The sequence below is a fragment of the Hydractinia symbiolongicarpus genome, chromosome 9 (assembly GCF_029227915.1).
Source record: "Hydractinia symbiolongicarpus strain clone_291-10 chromosome 9, HSymV2.1, whole genome shotgun sequence".
Lineage (NCBI taxonomy): Eukaryota > Metazoa > Cnidaria > Hydrozoa > Anthoathecata > Hydractiniidae > Hydractinia > Hydractinia symbiolongicarpus.
The window spans coordinates 10950398-10964597 of NC_079883.1; the positions used below are offsets into that span (position 1 = coordinate 10950398).

Genomic DNA, 14200 nt, shown 5'->3' on the forward strand with positions numbered 1-14200 from the left:
TCAAGCCACAAGCATTAACAAACTTTGAAGGGTACCCTCATGCTACGGTGCAGTTCCAACTCATACTTACCTGACGGGGAAGTAAAGACTGATCAATGAGGGTTTTCTTCCAGAGTGAGGCTCTTGCATTGCACTACGCTTGGGCTGACCTCTGCGATTACTGCAAACGTCAGTAACTCGACCGTACAATTTCTGGTAGTGGGGGCCTGCGTCCGCGCTCGCCCCCTCCTTAAGTCAAAATGAATGAGCTTAGAAAAGTTGCGCGGCCAAATGTCGGTGGTGACTTAAACGCTAAGGTAAAACCTCGCTTGGCTGTTACGAAACGTGATTGCGATATAAGTCCTCGGAAGGCGGCGGAATTTTATTTTATTTGCCATTCCGTCAGGGTTATTGGATGATCGGCAATAGATCGAGTTTGTATGCATTTGAAAGCTCTTTTTTCTCGTACTATCACCTGAAAATGTCGTAGGAAAATGTCATAGGAAACACTTTCAACAACCGCCACGTTCCTTAATTGTTATAACAAGAAATATATCACAGCAAATGAAAATGAAAAGCCTACGACACCGGGAGTTCCCAGGCGGTCCCCCATCCAAGTACTATCCCGGCCCGACGATGCTTAACTTCCGTGATCAGACGAGAACGGGTGTGTTCATCGTGGTATGGCCGTAGACATTAGTAGGTGCAAATACGTGCAATTTATTTTGACGTTGTGATCAAATTTTTTTATTTAATTTCTTTGAGTTACTTAGGACAAGGCGTATGCATGGATTATCTATTAGACTTTAAGGTTATAGTTTTGTGAAAAAAACAATGTTTTTTTAAAGATGTGTGGCTATAAAAATAGCCGTTGTTTTCTGAGTGTAGCGGTTTACTTCTTCTGTCCTTTGTCGTTCTTCTTTGGGAGTAAGACAGCTTGAATGTTTGGCAAAACACCACCAGCTGCAATGGTTACACCGCTCAAAAGTTTGTTTAATTCTTCATCATTACGAACAGCCAATTGTAAATGTCTTGGAATAATCCTAGCTTTTTTGTTGTCTCTTGCTGCGTTACCAGCCAACTCCAATATCTCAGCAGATAAATATTCCAAGACGGCTGCTAAGTAAACTGGTGCTCCAGATCCAATTCGGTTAGCATAGTGCCCTCTACGAAGGAATCTATGCACTCTACCGACTGGAAATTGAAGTCCAGCTCTTGAGGATCTTGTCTTGGCTTTAGCCTTAGCTTTTCCACCTTTTCCACGTCCAGACATAACTGCGATTTGATTTGTAAGTTAATACAAAAACGTACGAATATTTAACGTAAGTGTTAACGAAATAAACTTTACTCGTTTTTTCATCATAAAAATAGGATCGAAATCATGTTTTTTTAACCAATCATAATTAAGTATTAAACAAAAGATTTTTTTTTTAACCAATTAAATTGCGTATCGGCGTTTTCGGATCGAATTCGATCCGATTTTTTTACTTATAAACAAAAAGTTTTGACTTGCAGTTTAATGCTTATTTACAAGTTAAGTAGCAAAAATTTTTAACCATGTCTGACGCAGCAGCTAAAGGAGGAAAACAGGCACCTAAAGTAGCCAAGAAAGGTGAAAAAAGAGCCGGCAAAAAAGGAGGAAAGATTGGTGGAACTGGTGAAAAGAAACGCAAGAGAAAGAGAAAGGAAAGTTATGCTATTTACATCTACAATGTTTTGAAACAAGTTCACCCAGATGTCGGAGTTTCAAGCAAAGCTATGAGCATCATGAACTCATTTGTCAACGACATCTTTGAGCGCATTGCTTCCGAAGCTTCGCGTTTGGCTCTTCAAAACAAAAAGTCGACCATCTCTTCTCGTGAAATTCAAACCGCAGTACGTCTTCTCTTGCCTGGAGAACTTGCAAAACACGCAGTCAGTGAAGGAACAAAAGCCGTCACAAAATACACAAGCAGCAAGTAAACCAACGTCTACCAAACACAAACGGTCTTTTTTAAGACCACACATCTTTAAAAAAACATTTACTTGGCGTCACTACAAGTTAACCGAAGTTAATAAAACTTCTAAATAATGTGCTTAAGAACACTAGCCTACATTTAAAATACTTCCCCATGTGTGTGTGGATTAGCTTCACTTTTCATACGTATTATTAGCTGTACTTGCAGAAAAGACAAGTACATTGATCCATGTTATTGCTTACATTTAACTTAACCCAGCTTTTCACGGAAACACTCCCAGGCAAATTAACCCTACAAAGTATTTCTAAATTTTTTTTGTGTCATATATGACATAGTATCGTATAGCAATAAATGTAACTGTGACAAGACTTTACACATTGTGTAATTTGGAAGCGTGCACAAAGTAATGTTTTAAAAGATTTGTGGCTATAAAAATAGCCGTTTTTGTTGAGCAATGACAACGCTTAACCTCCGAATCCGTAAAGAGTTCTTCCTTGACGTTTTAAGGCATAAACAACATCCATAGCGGTAACGGTCTTGCGTTTAGCGTGCTCTGTGTAGGTTACAGCATCACGAATAACATTCTCTAAGAAAACCTTCAGTACACCTCTGGTTTCCTCATAGATAAGGCCAGAGATACGTTTGACACCACCTCGTCGAGCAAGACGCCGAATAGCAGGTTTTGTGATTCCCTGAATGTTATCACGAAGAATTTTTCGGTGACGTTTAGCACCTCCTTTTCCCAATCCTTTACCTCCTTTTCCGCGTCCAGACATATTGATATAGTTGCGTACAGAACGAGTACAAAAACAACGTTTGAGTTAACAGAATTCAGACAGCTTTAAAAAGAGGCCATAAAATTACCTACTGCTCGTGGAAACACCCTAATTAACCAATAGAGTTGCGTCATTACAAAATGTTCCGAACATTTTGTACATTTTTTTAAGTAAAACTGTAGTTTTTTTAAAAATTCGTGGTCTTAATGTTTCAGTAAGGCAATAAATTTGGCATCGTTGGAATTCGCCAAACCTTCTGCTACTTACTAAAAAAAAAAAAAGTCAAAAGCTTTTGTGTATCAGAAGATACAGCCGTTTTCCCGTAGCCAAAAAACACAGATTTTATAAAAATGTTAAAGTAATGAGCGTAATGTCATTATGCAGCCAATCAGAAATTACTTTCTTAGCACCAATCAAATGGTTTGTTTTGAACCTTAGCTGTCAATCAATATGAGAAATAAAACTTTGGCGCGATAGTGCATTTTAGACCGTCTTGTGTATCCGTACTACATCGACTTCTTAAAATATGGCTCGTACAAAGCAAACTGCACGTAAATCTACTGGAGGAAAGGCTCCACGAAAACAACTCGCCACTAAAGCTGCGAGGAAAAGCGCACCAGCTACTGGAGGAGTGAAAAAACCACATCGTTACAGACCTGGTACAGTTGCTCTCAGAGAAATCAGAAGATACCAGAAGTCAACCGAGCTCTTGATCCGCAAGTTGCCTTTCCAGCGTCTTGTGCGAGAAATTGCTCAGGACTTCAAAACAGATCTGCGATTCCAGAGCACAGCCGTTATGGCTCTGCAAGAGGCTTCTGAAGCGTACCTTGTTGGCTTGTTCGAGGATACTAACTTGTGTGCCATTCACGCAAAACGAGTTACAATCATGCCTAAAGACATCCAGTTGGCAAGAAGAATTCGTGGGGAACGTGCCTAAGCATCTTACCAAACAAAAAACGGCTATTTTTATAGCCACACATCCATAAAAAATATTACGGCTAGCTTTTTATATCAAACTTTGTCCTGCTTTCTGTTTAAATTTTATGCTACATAAAAATTTTATGCTACATAAAGTTTGACAATGTTAAAAATATGAAGGGCAAGAAAAGTAAAAGCAAGAAAATAAGAAATTTAAAAACGAAAATACTTAAACTTAGGGAATCTAATCTTAAATTTACTCTTTTTTAACTGTTTAAGTGACTTAAACAAGTTTAACTTTGTACCAAGATAATGTTTTTTTGTAAATGTGTGGCTATAAAAATAGCCGTTTGTTAATGTAATAGCCAGATACACACAAATTATTTTTTTGCGGTCTTCTTTGCTGCCTTTTTGGGAGTCTTTTTGACCTTCTTTGCTGCAGGTTTTTTAGCAACAGGCTTCTTTGTGGGTTTCTTAGCTGCTGGTTTCTTAGCCGAGGCTTTCTTTGTGGCAGGCTTCTTTGCTGCTTTCTTTGGCGTGCTCTTCTTTGCTGGCTTCTTTTTTGGTGTACTTTTCTTTGCAGTAGGCTTCTTTGCCGTTGGCTTTTTTGCTGCGGCCTTTTTCTTAGGTTTTTCTTTTTTTACCTGACCTAGCTTGAATGATCCAGAAGCACCAGTGCCTTTAGTTTGAATCAAATCGCCTGATGTTACTCCTCGTTTAAGAGCCATTTTCAGATGATGATCTGAGTTTTCAGCAACTTTGTAATTTGCATGAATATATTTTGTAATAGCTTGGCGAGATGAACCACCGCGTTCCTTTAGGGTAGCGATAGCAGCCTTGATCATGTCCACATATTTAGGGTGATCAGCTGTCTTCTTTGCAGCAGGTTTCTTCTTGGGTGCGATTTTCTTTGGAGAAGCTGCTTCACTCATTTTTAATGTTTTCTTACAACAATCCAACGATAAACGATGCTTGTTATCACAGTAGAAGTATACTAAACATTACCGTGTAAATGAGATATAATTTAAGACGGTGCGAAGTATGCGGACGTAAAAGTACCACTCCCGGGAATTGATTTGGCGCGAAAACAGAAATGTGTGTTTCTGTACATCGTGTAATGTCCGTTTTGGGTGCCGCGACTATGCGAAAGCATGTTAATTTTTATTTGTAGTACGACGCAATAGTCTGCAAGAGAAGCTGCTGGAGTTTGAGGTCTTCAGCATTACATCTAGTCTGTTAATTTGGGCTTCTTCCGCGCTCGTGTTAGGATTTTCATAAAGCGTTCTTTGGTTTGCGTTGCGTATGTCGGCCTACATCATCGACACGGCCTGTTTCCGGCTATTAGGAGCAATTCATATATTGGGCACTGCGTTTCGACTTTTTTATTAGACCACAGTAAAAAAATTCACTCACAGAAGTCCCTTTCTTTCATGGCTACAAACACGAAGAATTCTGTCGTAAGTAAAACGAATGCGCAAGCCAAAATGACGATGGGGCGAAGTCATAAGCATGGCCCTGTGGCCCAATGGATAAGGCATCTGACTACGAATCAGGGGATTCCAGGTTCGACTCCTGGCAGGGTCGCACTGTCGCATTTCGGCTGCATGGTCTACTGTGTAACGCGCGCGCACGTTCTGGCGTAATGCGTTGATAAACGGAATGTACGCAGACATATTGGAAAGTAATATCACGCACTTAGTATCGTCGCCTTTGTTAGCATTCATGTAAGTTACCATCCACTCGCTACAGTCGCTCTCCATCCTACGGCTAAATCAACAGCCGTGATTTTTACTATGTCGCCGTCCATCCGTACGCGGTGACAGTTGTAAGCTTTACAGTAACGTGACATGCTCCACAAGCAGTTACGGTGTGTGGACGATGCCTATCATGGCAACGCTTGTTCTTTATCGCTTCTCGGCCTAATGGCTAAGATCAAGTGTAGTATCTGTTCTTATCAGTTTAATATCTGGTAGGCCATTCTCTGAATGGTCAGTATATTAATCTGATTTTTGGCCTTGGGTCATGGAGGTGGATTCATTCACGCCGTGACCACGGGTTGCCTTGGTGTTGCACTATTACCGATGGCGGCCCACATAAGCAATAAAAGAATAATAGCAGTCCTCTTTCCGACGGCACTCTGCATAGTCTACGGCGGGAACAAAACGCGTACACTGGGGGAGAATACAGCCTATGCCCCGCGACACGGCAGTTTATAACACACTCAAGCCACAAGCATTAACAAACTTTGAAGGGTACCCTCATGCTACGGTGCAGTTCCAACTCATACTTACCTGACGGGGAAGTAAAGACTGATCAATGAGGGTTTTCTTCCAGAGTGAGGCTCTTGCATTGCACTACGCTTGGGCTGACCTCTGCGATTACTGCAAACGTCAGTAACTCGACCGTACAATTTCTGGTAGTGGGGGCCTGCGTCCGCGCTCGCCCCCTCCTTAAGTCAAAATGAATGAGCTTAGAAAAGTTGCGCGGCCAAATGTCGGTGGTGACTTAAACGCTAAGGTAAAACCTCGCTTGGCTGTTACGAAACGTGATTGCGATATAAGTCCTCGGAAGGCGGCGGAATTTTATTTTATTTGCCATTCCGTCAGGGTTATTGGATGATCGGCAATAGATCGAGTTTGTATGCATTTGAAAGCTCTTTTTTCTCGTACTATCACCTGAAAATGTCGTAGGAAAATGTCATAGGAAACACTTTCAACAACCGCCACGTTCCTTAATTGTTATAACAAGAAATATATCACAGCAAATGAAAATGAAAAGCCTACGACACCGGGAGTTCCCAGGCGGTCCCCCATCCAAGTACTATCCCGGCCCGACGATGCTTAACTTCCGTGATCAGACGAGAACGGGTGTGTTCATCGTGGTATGGCCGTAGACATTAGTAGGTGCAAATACGTGCAATTTATTTTGACGTTGTGATCAAATTTTTTTATTTAATTTCTTTGAGTTACTTAGGACAAGGCGTATGCATGGATTATCTATTAGACTTTAAGGTTATAGTTTTGTGAAAAAAACAATGTTTTTTTAAAGATGTGTGGCTATAAAAATAGCCGTTGTTTTCTGAGTGTAGCGGTTTACTTCTTCTGTCCTTTGTCGTTCTTCTTTGGGAGTAAGACAGCTTGAATGTTTGGCAAAACACCACCAGCTGCAATGGTTACACCGCTCAAAAGTTTGTTTAATTCTTCATCATTACGAACAGCCAATTGTAAATGTCTTGGAATAATCCTAGCTTTTTTGTTGTCTCTTGCTGCGTTACCAGCCAACTCCAATATCTCAGCAGATAAATATTCCAAGACGGCTGCTAAGTAAACTGGTGCTCCAGATCCAATTCGGTTAGCATAGTGCCCTCTACGAAGGAATCTGTGCACTCTACCGACTGGAAATTGAAGTCCAGCTCTTGAGGATCTTGTCTTGGCTTTAGCCTTAGCTTTTCCACCTTTTCCACGTCCAGACATAACTGCGATTTGATTTGTAAGTTAATACAAAAACGTACGAATATTTAACGTAAGTGTTAACGAAATAAACTTTACTCGTTTTTTCATCATAAAAATAGGATCGAAATCATGTTTTTTTAACCAATCATAATTAAGTATTAAACAAAAGATTTTTTTTTTAACCAATTAAATTGCGTATCGGCGTTTTCGGATCGAATTCGATCCGATTTTTTTACTTATAAACAAAAAGTTTTGACTTGCAGTTTAATGCTTATTTACAAGTTAAGTAGCAAAAATTTTTAACCATGTCTGACGCAGCAGCTAAAGGAGGAAAACAGGCACCTAAAGTAGCCAAGAAAGGTGAAAAAAGAGCCGGCAAAAAAGGAGGAAAGATTGGTGGAACTGGTGAAAAGAAACGCAAGAGAAAGAGAAAGGAAAGTTATGCTATTTACATCTACAATGTTTTGAAACAAGTTCACCCAGATGTCGGAGTTTCAAGCAAAGCTATGAGCATCATAAACTCATTTGTCAACGACATCTTTGAGCGCATTGCTTCCGAAGCTTCGCGTTTGGCTCTTCAAAACAAAAAGTCGACCATCTCTTCTCGTGAAATTCAAACCGCAGTACGTCTTCTCTTGCCTGGAGAACTTGCAAAACACGCAGTCAGTGAAGGAACAAAAGCCGTCACAAAATACACAAGCAGCAAGTAAACCAACGTCTACCAAACACAAACGGTCTTTTTTAAGACCACACATCTTTAAAAAAACATTTACTTGGCGTCACTACAAGTTAACCGAAGTTAATAAAACTTCTAAATAATGTGCTTAAGAACACTAGCCTACATTTAAAATACTTCCCCATGTGTGTGTGGATTAGCTTCACTTTTCATACGTATTATTAGCTGTACTTGCAGAAAAGACAAGTACATTGATCCATGTTATTGCTTACATTTAACTTAACCCAGCTTTTCACGGAAACACTCCCAGGCAAATTAACCCTACAAAGTATTTCTAAATTTTTTTTGTGTCATATATGACATAGTATCGTATAGCAATAAATGTAACTGTGACAAGACTTTACACATTGTGTAATTTGGAAGCGTGCACAAAGTAATGTTTTAAAAGATTTGTGGCTATAAAAATAGCCGTTTTTGTTGAGCAATGACAACGCTTAACCTCCGAATCCGTAAAGAGTTCTTCCTTGACGTTTTAAGGCATAAACAACATCCATAGCGGTAACGGTCTTGCGTTTAGCGTGCTCTGTGTAGGTTACAGCATCACGAATAACATTCTCTAAGAAAACCTTCAGTACACCTCTGGTTTCCTCATAGATAAGGCCAGAGATACGTTTGACACCACCTCGTCGAGCAAGACGCCGAATAGCAGGTTTTGTGATTCCCTGAATGTTATCACGAAGAATTTTTCGGTGACGTTTAGCACCTCCTTTTCCCAATCCTTTACCTCCTTTTCCGCGTCCAGACATATTGATATAGTTGCGTACAGAACGAGTACAAAAACAACGTTTGAGTTAACAGAATTCAGACAGCTTTAAAAAGAGGCCATAAAATTACCTACTGCTCGTGGAAACACCCTAATTAACCAATAGAGTTGCGTCATTACAAAATGTTCCGAACATTTTGTACATTTTTTTAAGTAAAACTGTAGTTTTTTTAAAAATTCGTGGTCTTAATGTTTCAGTAAGGCAATAAATTTGGCATCGTTGGAATTCGCCAAACCTTCTGCTACTTACTAAAAAAAAAAAAAGTCAAAAGCTTTTGTGTATCAGAAGATACAGCCGTTTTCCCGTAGCCAAAAAACACAGATTTTATAAAAATGTTAAAGTAATGAGCGTAATGTCATTATGCAGCCAATCAGAAATTACTTTCTTAGCACCAATCAAATGGTTTGTTTTGAACCTTAGCTGTCAATCAATATGAGAAATAAAACTTTGGCGCGATAGTGCATTTTAGACCGTCTTGTGTATCCGTACTACATCGACTTCTTAAAATATGGCTCGTACAAAGCAAACTGCACGTAAATCTACTGGAGGAAAGGCTCCACGAAAACAACTCGCCACTAAAGCTGCGAGGAAAAGCGCACCAGCTACTGGAGGAGTGAAAAAACCACATCGTTACAGACCTGGTACAGTTGCTCTCAGAGAAATCAGAAGATACCAGAAGTCAACCGAGCTCTTGATCCGCAAGTTGCCTTTCCAGCGTCTTGTGCGAGAAATTGCTCAGGACTTCAAAACAGATCTGCGATTCCAGAGCACAACCGTTATGGCTCTGCAAGAGGCTTCTGAAGCGTACCTTGTTGGCTTGTTCGAGGATACTAACTTGTGTGCCATTCACGCAAAACGAGTTACAATCATGCCTAAAGACATCCAGTTGGCAAGAAGAATTCGTGGGGAACGTGCCTAAGCATCTTACCAAACAAAAAACGGCTATTTTTATAGCCACACATCCATAAAAAATATTACGGCTAGCTTTTTATATCAAACTTTGTCCTGCTTTCTGTTTAAATTTTATGCTACATAAAAATTTTATGCTACATAAAGTTTGACAATGTTAAAAATATGAAGGGCAAGAAAAGTAAAAGCAAGAAAATAAGAAATTTAAAAACGAAAATACTTAAACTTAGGGAATCTAATCTTAAATTTACTCTTTTTTAACTGTTTAAGTGACTTAAACAAGTTTAACTTTGTACCAAGATAATGTTTTTTTGTAAATGTGTGGCTATAAAAATAGCCGTTTGTTAATGTAATAGCCAGATACACACAAATTATTTTTTTGCGGTCTTCTTTGCTGCCTTTTTGGGAGTCTTTTTGACCTTCTTTGCTGCAGGTTTTTTAGCAACAGGCTTCTTTGTGGGTTTCTTAGCTGCTGGTTTCTTAGCCGAGGCTTTCTTTGTGGCAGGCTTCTTTGCTGCTTTCTTTGGCGTGCTCTTCTTTGCTGGCTTCTTTTTTGGTGTACTTTTCTTTGCAGTAGGCTTCTTTGCCGTTGGCTTTTTTGCTGCGGCCTTTTTCTTAGGTTTTTCTTTTTTTACCTGACCTAGCTTGAATGATCCAGAAGCACCAGTGCCTTTAGTTTGAATCAAATCGCCTGATGTTACTCCTCGTTTAAGAGCCATTTTCAGATGATGATCTGAGTTTTCAGCAACTTTGTAATTTGCATGAATATATTTTGTAATAGCTTGGCGAGATGAACCACCGCGTTCCTTTAGGGTAGCGATAGCAGCCTTGATCATGTCCACATATTTAGGGTGATCAGCTGTCTTCTTTGCAGCAGGTTTCTTCTTGGGTGCGATTTTCTTTGGAGAAGCTGCTTCACTCATTTTTAATGTTTTCTTACAACAATCCAACGATAAACGATGCTTGTTATCACAGTAGAAGTATACTAAACATTACCGTGTAAATGAGATATAATTTAAGACGGTGCGAAGTATGCGGACGTAAAAGTACCACTCCCGGGAATTGATTTGGCGCGAAAACAGAAATGTGTGTTTCTGTACATCGTATAATGTCCGTTTTGGGTGCCGCGACTATGCGAAAGCATGTTAATTTTTATTTGTAGTACGACGCAATAGTCTGCAAGAGAAGCTGCTGGAGTTTGAGGTCTTCAGCATTACATCTAGTCTGTTAATTTGGGCTTCTTCCGCGCTCGTGTTAGGATTTTCATAAAGCGTTCTTTGGTTTGCGTTGCGTATGTCGGCCTACATCATCGACACGGCCTGTTTCCGGCTATTAGGAGCAATTCATATATTGGGCACTGCGTTTCGACTTTTTTATTAGACCACAGTAAAAAAATTCACTCACAGAAGTCCCTTTCTTTCATGGCTACAAACACGAAGAATTCTGTCGTAAGTAAAACGAATGCGCAAGCCAAAATGACGATGGGGCGAAGTCATAAGCATGGCCCTGTGGCCCAATGGATAAGGCATCTGACTACGAATCAGGGGATTCCAGGTTCGACTCCTGGCAGGGTCGCACTGTCGCATTTCGGCTGCATGGTCTACTGTGTAACGCGCGCGCACGTTCTGGCGTAATGCGTTGATAAACGGAATGTACGCAGACATATTGGAAAGTAATATCACGCACTTAGTATCGTCGCCTTTGTTAGCATTCATGTAAGTTACCATCCACTCGCTACAGTCGCTCTCCATCCTACGGCTAAATCAACAGCCGTGATTTTTACTATGTCGCCGTCCATCCGTACGCGGTGACAGTTGTAAGCTTTACAGTAACGTGACATGCTCCACAAGCAGTTACGGTGTGTGGACGATGCCTATCATGGCAACGCTTGTTCTTTATCGCTTCTCGGCCTAATGGCTAAGATCAAGTGTAGTATCTGTTCTTATCAGTTTAATATCTGGTAGGCCATTCTCTGAATGGTCAGTATATTAATCTGATTTTTGGCCTTGGGTCATGGAGGTGGATTCATTCACGCCGTGACCACGGGTTGCCTTGGTGTTGCACTATTACCGATGGCGGCCCACATAAGCAATAAAAGAATAATAGCAGTCCTCTTTCCGACGGCACTCTGCATAGTCTACGGCGGGAACAAAACGCGTACACTGGGGGAGAATACAGCCTATGCCCCGCGACACGGCAGTTTATAACACACTCAAGCCACAAGCATTAACAAACTTTGAAGGGTACCCTCATGCTACGGTGCAGTTCCAACTCATACTTACCTGACGGGGAAGTAAAGACTGATCAATGAGGGTTTTCTTCCAGAGTGAGGCTCTTGCATTGCACTACGCTTGGGCTGACCTCTGCGATTACTGCAAACGTCAGTAACTCGACCGTACAATTTCTGGTAGTGGGGGCCTGCGTCCGCGCTCGCCCCCTCCTTAAGTCAAAATGAATGAGCTTAGAAAAGTTGCGCGGCCAAATGTCGGTGGTGACTTAAACGCTAAGGTAAAACCTCGCTTGGCTGTTACGAAACGTGATTGCGATATAAGTCCTCGGAAGGCGGCGGAATTTTATTTTATTTGCCATTCCGTCAGGGTTATTGGATGATCGGCAATAGATCGAGTTTGTATGCATTTGAAAGCTCTTTTTTCTCGTACTATCACCTGAAAATGTCGTAGGAAAATGTCATAGGAAACACTTTCAACAACCGCCACGTTCCTTAATTGTTATAACAAGAAATATATCACAGCAAATGAAAATGAAAAGCCTACGACACCGGGAGTTCCCAGGCGGTCCCCCATCCAAGTACTATCCCGGCCCGACGATGCTTAACTTCCGTGATCAGACGAGAACGGGTGTGTTCATCGTGGTATGGCCGTAGACATTAGTAGGTGCAAATACGTGCAATTTATTTTGACGTTGTGATCAAATTTTTTTATTTAATTTCTTTGAGTTACTTAGGACAAGGCGTATGCATGGATTATCTATTAGACTTTAAGGTTATAGTTTTGTGAAAAAAACAATGTTTTTTTAAAGATGTGTGGCTATAAAAATAGCCGTTGTTTTCTGAGTGTAGCGGTTTACTTCTTCTGTCCTTTGTCGTTCTTCTTTGGGAGTAAGACAGCTTGAATGTTTGGCAAAACACCACCAGCTGCAATGGTTACACCGCTCAAAAGTTTGTTTAATTCTTCATCATTACGAACAGCCAATTGTAAATGTCTTGGAATAATCCTAGCTTTTTTGTTGTCTCTTGCTGCGTTACCAGCCAACTCCAATATCTCAGCAGATAAATATTCCAAGACGGCTGCTAAGTAAACTGGTGCTCCAGATCCAATTCGGTTAGCATAGTGCCCTCTACGAAGGAATCTATGCACTCTACCGACTGGAAATTGAAGTCCAGCTCTTGAGGATCTTGTCTTGGCTTTAGCCTTAGCTTTTCCACCTTTTCCACGTCCAGACATAACTGCGATTTGATTTGTAAGTTAATACAAAAACGTACGAATATTTAACGTAAGTGTTAACGAAATAAACTTTACTCGTTTTTTCATCATAAAAATAGGATCGAAATCATGTTTTTTTAACCAATCATAATTAAGTATTAAACAAAAGATTTTTTTTTTAACCAATTAAATTGCGTATCGGCGTTTTCGGATCGAATTCGATCCGATTTTTTTACTTATAAACAAAAAGTTTTGACTTGCAGTTTAATGCTTATTTACAAGTTAAGTAGCAAAAATTTTTAACCATGTCTGACGCAGCAGCTAAAGGAGGAAAACAGGCACCTAAAGTAGCCAAGAAAGGTGAAAAAAGAGCCGGCAAAAAAGGAGGAAAGATTGGTGGAACTGGTGAAAAGAAACGCAAGAGAAAGAGAAAGGAAAGTTATGCTATTTACATCTACAATGTTTTGAAACAAGTTCACCCAGATGTCGGAGTTTCAAGCAAAGCTATGAGCATCATGAACTCATTTGTCAACGACATCTTTGAGCGCATTGCTTCCGAAGCTTCGCGTTTGGCTCTTCAAAACAAAAAGTCGACCATCTCTTCTCGTGAAATTCAAACCGCAGTACGTCTTCTCTTGCCTGGAGAACTTGCAAAACACGCAGTCAGTGAAGGAACAAAAGCCGTCACAAAATACACAAGCAGCAAGTAAACCAACGTCTACCAAACACAAACGGTCTTTTTTAAGACCACACATCTTTAAAAAAACATTTACTTGGCGTCACTACAAGTTAACCGAAGTTAATAAAACTTCTAAATGTGCTTAAGAACACTAGCCTACATTTAAAATACTTCCCCATGTGTGTGTGGATTAGCTTCACTTTTCATACGTATTATTAGCTGTACTTGCAGAAAAGACAAGTACATTGATCCATGTTATTGCTTACATTTAACTTAACCCAGCTTTTCACGGAAACACTCCCAGGCAAATTAACCCTACAAAGTATTTCTAAATTTTTTTTGTGTCATATATGACATAGTATTGTATAGCAATAAATGTAACTGTGACAAGACTTTACACATTGTGTAATTTGGAAGCGTGCACAAAGTAATGTTTTAAAAGATTTGTGGCTATAAAAATAGCCGTTTTTGTTGAGCAATGACAACGCTTAACCTCCGAATCCGTAAAGAGTTCTTCCTTGACGTTTTAAGGCATAAACAACATCCATAGCGGTAACGGTCTTGCGTTTAGCGTGCTCTGTGTAGG

General features: G+C 40.2%; 10 non-coding genes across 10 annotated transcripts; 7 read left to right on the plus strand and 3 right to left on the minus strand.

Annotated features, from left to right (window-relative positions):
• Window positions 1-62: 62 nt before the first annotated feature.
• On the plus strand, window positions 63-227 carry LOC130660190 (U1 spliceosomal RNA). The gene has a single exon (XR_008987390.1). It is a non-coding gene; the product is annotated as a U1 spliceosomal RNA (small nuclear RNA).
• Window positions 228-555: 328 nt separating this feature from the next.
• On the minus strand, window positions 556-674 carry LOC130658230 (5S ribosomal RNA). Its single transcript, XR_008985447.1, has one exon. It is a non-coding gene; the product is annotated as a 5S ribosomal RNA (ribosomal RNA).
• A 4468-nt stretch (window positions 675-5142) lies between these two features.
• Window positions 5143-5215, plus strand: Trnar-acg (transfer RNA arginine (anticodon ACG)). The gene has a single exon. It is a non-coding gene; the product is annotated as a tRNA-Arg (tRNA).
• Window positions 5216-5537: 322 nt separating this feature from the next.
• Window positions 5538-5729, plus strand: LOC130661237 (U2 spliceosomal RNA). Its single transcript, XR_008988431.1, has one exon. It is a non-coding gene; the product is annotated as a U2 spliceosomal RNA (small nuclear RNA).
• A 185-nt stretch (window positions 5730-5914) lies between these two features.
• Window positions 5915-6079, plus strand: LOC130660191 (U1 spliceosomal RNA). Its single transcript, XR_008987391.1, has one exon. It is a non-coding gene; the product is annotated as a U1 spliceosomal RNA (small nuclear RNA).
• Window positions 6080-6407: 328 nt separating this feature from the next.
• Window positions 6408-6526, minus strand: LOC130658232 (5S ribosomal RNA). Its single transcript, XR_008985448.1, has one exon. It is a non-coding gene; the product is annotated as a 5S ribosomal RNA (ribosomal RNA).
• A 4468-nt stretch (window positions 6527-10994) lies between these two features.
• Window positions 10995-11067, plus strand: Trnar-acg (transfer RNA arginine (anticodon ACG)). The gene has a single exon. It is a non-coding gene; the product is annotated as a tRNA-Arg (tRNA).
• Window positions 11068-11389: 322 nt separating this feature from the next.
• On the plus strand, window positions 11390-11581 carry LOC130661238 (U2 spliceosomal RNA). The gene has a single exon (XR_008988432.1). It is a non-coding gene; the product is annotated as a U2 spliceosomal RNA (small nuclear RNA).
• Window positions 11582-11766: 185 nt separating this feature from the next.
• Window positions 11767-11931, plus strand: LOC130660192 (U1 spliceosomal RNA). The gene has a single exon (XR_008987392.1). It is a non-coding gene; the product is annotated as a U1 spliceosomal RNA (small nuclear RNA).
• A 328-nt stretch (window positions 11932-12259) lies between these two features.
• LOC130658233 (5S ribosomal RNA) lies at window positions 12260-12378 on the minus strand. The gene has a single exon (XR_008985449.1). It is a non-coding gene; the product is annotated as a 5S ribosomal RNA (ribosomal RNA).
• Window positions 12379-14200: the final 1822 nt, after the last annotated feature.